Source organism: Grampus griseus, assembly GCF_964374135.1.
Source record: "Grampus griseus genome assembly, chromosome: 4".
Lineage (NCBI taxonomy): Eukaryota > Metazoa > Chordata > Mammalia > Artiodactyla > Delphinidae > Grampus > Grampus griseus.
The window spans coordinates 86790548-86794402 of record NC_138997.1 but is presented as its reverse complement, the minus strand read 5'-3'; the positions used below and the strand labels follow the sequence as shown (position 1 = coordinate 86794402).

Genomic DNA, 3855 nt, shown 5'->3' with positions numbered 1-3855 from the left:
GAGCCTGTGCTACACAACAGGAGAGGCCACAGCAGTGAGAGGCCTGCATACCGCAAAAAAAAAATTCTAAATATTTTATCATACAGGCTTATCCTAATTTACTTAACTATTTTCTTATTTTATCAGAAATATAGATGTTTCTATTTTTTTTTTAATTGAGGGTAATGTAACGAACGTCCTAAATCACACATCTTTAGGTGCATTACTATCCTTTTAGGTTAAATAGTGGAAATGTGTTAGATTTTAGGATACAGTTTTTTTAAGACTGAAGATAAGATATATGCTGCCAAATTGGTGTTATAAAAGTTTTTTTTTTCTCAATAAAATTTGTACAATCTTCAGCTTTGTAATAGTGAAGCTTTTTTTTCCCAACTTGACATGACCCTTATTGAGTATTAGAGTATATATAGAAGCTGTGTTATCTGGTGTCATAATGATCAGTGGTTTTCAGTTAAATAGGACAAAAAAACAGTTAAAATGGGAATCATAGGTAAATAAATTGAGTTCGTTATATCATATTTGGAAATACAGTATACCAGTTGTCTTCATGTCTAACTCTGGGACTTGACTTCTTCAAGGCAGGCTGTTGGAAACAGAAGATAAGTGTGAACAATAGGAACCCTACAAGCATATACAGGAATTCGCCTAAGGATTGGAGGCCATGTCAGTTCTCACTAAGTTTAACCTTGATGATGTGGGTGTCCTTCAGGAGAAGCTGGCATCCTTCATCTTGGAGCTAACCCCACCCTTGACTCAAGAGTCAGAATCTGAAGGAGGATCAAAGAACATCTGGAACAGCTGTAGGATCAGCAGCAACCCCATGCTGACAAGGTAAGCGTCAAATGACTGACAATTTGAGTCAGCTATAAAAGTACCTGATGACACTGACCCAAACTTCTGAGCATAAAAAAATATATATATATGGCTGCTGCTTTACTTCAATCCTCTAAACCTAGTGCACAAATGTCTCTTGTGGGCTACCTTAACCAGAAACATACTGGAAAGGGAACTCTGAGGAACCAAGTACAGCCTGGCACTCCATTGACACTTTACAAAGCCACCATATACAATCAAGGTCTTTTCTTTGAGATTATTATTATGTTCTTAACATCATTACTTTCTTGAATGAAGCACATTTTCTTTGACTTCCATTTCTGATGTAAGGGAAGTGAGTACTTAAGAACCCTTTAAAAATAATTTGAATGCAGAATCTTGTTAGACTTTTATATATGCATATAATGTATATGCATTATATGTATATATATATATATCCCCAAATTTTATTTATTTTTGTCTCCTCCCAAAATGAGAGCAATGATTTTTTTTTAATTTGACATCATTAGATTACATAAAATTACTTAATTTTGTTTTCAGAGAAACAACAATGCTGTTTCTTTTTCATTCACATTTTATAAGCATGTCTGATTGTTAAATAAATGAACCAATTATAAGAAAATGTGCCACCAGTTTAAACAGATTTGGGAACAATAGAATGTTGTTAAGTACCCAACTCTTTTGGTGGGAGGAGAAGTTCATGACCATAATTGAGAGAAACCTACTAATCACTAATTTTCAGGCTGCCTTGGGCAACCACGGTCAATATATTTTATGGATGAAAAGGGGACATCCTAGCGTGTTGTGCCTGTTAAACAGAGATCTGTCAAGAAAACAACTCCAAATTTATACCAACTTCCATAACATATATACAGACTTTTTCTAAAAAATACATATGCATATTTAGACATACATATATAAATACACACAGATATATGCATGTAGATAGATACATAGATACATTCATAGAAAATTAAAAAGGCCCTGGACTGTATCCATAACTATTTGCAGTAGTATGCTGGAGCTGTCTCATACTGGCTTACAAAAGCCAACTGTGTGCATCTTTTCCCAAATCCCCATAAGTCACATCATGTTGGTAGCTTGAAATAAGGCATAGTGGAAATATATACACTATGAAATTGACAAACACTATAAATAGGGATTTGGGGGGTGGTCATTGCAGGGGAAAAGTCAGTTCTCAAAATTTTAGCAGCACACAACTTGTTATACATATATGTGCACACACACCCACATGCATACACACACCCAACTATTTTAGAACAACTGCAAAATACATGAAACAATTCAGTATTTTAAAGTCTCCTCTGGTAAACTATATTTAATTGTTTCTAAGATATAGATTTTTTGTGTTTTATATCTCTGAAGTTTATTTATGATCTATAATTGATTTTATTTTATAATTGTAATTGGTTAGAGCTTCTTTTCCCCTTGATGTTATAAATATAATGGTATGACTTATGATCAGCAGTGTCATTTGTTTGATGTCTTCTATGCAATGCGACACAAGTAGTGTATGGTTAATCACTATATTTTTGCTGAATTTTTAATTTGTTTCCAGTTTTTCACAATTACCAATGATGCTATAAATGATATATCATTAGTACACATTTCTTTTATAGTCTCCAGCCGGGGACCCACCGATAAGGCGCAGATGGTGGCAACAGCTGCTGTGGTCGACTTGAGCATAAGTAACTCAGGGCCCTGAGACCCCCAACACAGGATTCCATTCAGAGTCAGGTGAGAAAGGAACTTAGAGCTGAAGGAACTCTGAATGGGAGGCTGGAGGCCCCAGGCACCAACATGGTGCTTGAGCCCAAAGAATCCTCTACCCATGGCTGAGCCTGGAGTGTACTTCACCTGCCCACTCACAGGGATCACTGTGAGGAAGGACCAGAGGGATGCCCACATCAAATGGATCATTCTCTCTACACTTTTTCACTGACCCAGTAATTATGAAACAGGGTGAAGCTGGGTATGGACACAATCACCAATACCTGGACAATATCCTTCTGCATCCAGAGGAGAAGTACCAGGAGATCAAGCTATAGAACAAGGTGTTTCAGGAATGCATTTACAGCCTGGAAGGGACCCATAAGTTTTTGAGGCTGGTGGCTTCCAGAAGGTGATGCTTCCAGCTTCCAATCAAGAGTGCCCTGAACAGTTCTGCATGCTGAGCAAGGCCACCCTGTTCCAGCCCTGGAAATTGGAGAGGCACCAGAAGCAGCTGCTGCACCCAGAGCCGGTGTGGAGCACTGACCCACAGTGCCGGACCTTCCCGTGCTCACCCCTGGCCTCTCAGTTCTACCTGCTGGGTCTTCTTCAACCTCACAGCAGAGAAGATCAAGTCAGAGCAGAGGCTCAGGTTTGAGGCTAAGGAGGGGCTGAGCGTGGTGTGCACCAAGGCAGTGCAGAAGGAGGAGCTAGAGAGATGCAAAATACACCTACACACTGCTATGAGTCAGCTACCCAGACCACTGCCTCCTCCAGTGGACCTTCTAAGATCACGGCACATCAGGGAGCTCACAGTACTGCGTGAATTCATCCTGGAGGCCTTGCAGAGTGACTGGCTGCATTGGAGCTGCTGGCTTCCAGAGCACACAAGTTATCGGAGGACGGGAACCTGGCCTTGAAAGAGTGTTGGCTGATGCCCTCAGCCCTCCTGACTTTCATGTGGGGGTGGCCTTTCTAGAGGACTTCAAGGCTGTGGGCACCGAGCAGAACTCCTGTATCCTTAAACCTGAGCTCCTGTCAGCCATGGAGAAAATCTCTTGAAATAAAAGCAGGGTTGGCTTGACACACCCCCAAAAATTATATATATATATATATATATATATATATATATATATATTCATTATGAGACCATAACTGAAGGATAGATTTAAGCAAGTAGACAGATTGAAATAAGTAGAATTAGTAGTTCAAGGGCATTTCAATTTTAAATCTTGTCAAATAATGCCAGTTTTACAGTCTCAAAAACAGATTATCAGACGCTATTGCAAC

General features: G+C 39.2%; 1 pseudogene across 1 annotated transcript; it reads left to right on the top strand.

Moving 5' to 3' along the window:
• The first annotated feature begins 661 nt into the window (after window positions 1-661).
• On the top strand, window positions 662-3627 carry LOC309822299 (UBX domain-containing protein 6-like; annotated as a pseudogene). The gene is made up of 2 exons: window positions 662-831; window positions 2553-3627. The product of its transcript is annotated as a UBX domain-containing protein 6-like (transcript).
• Window positions 3628-3855: the final 228 nt, after the last annotated feature.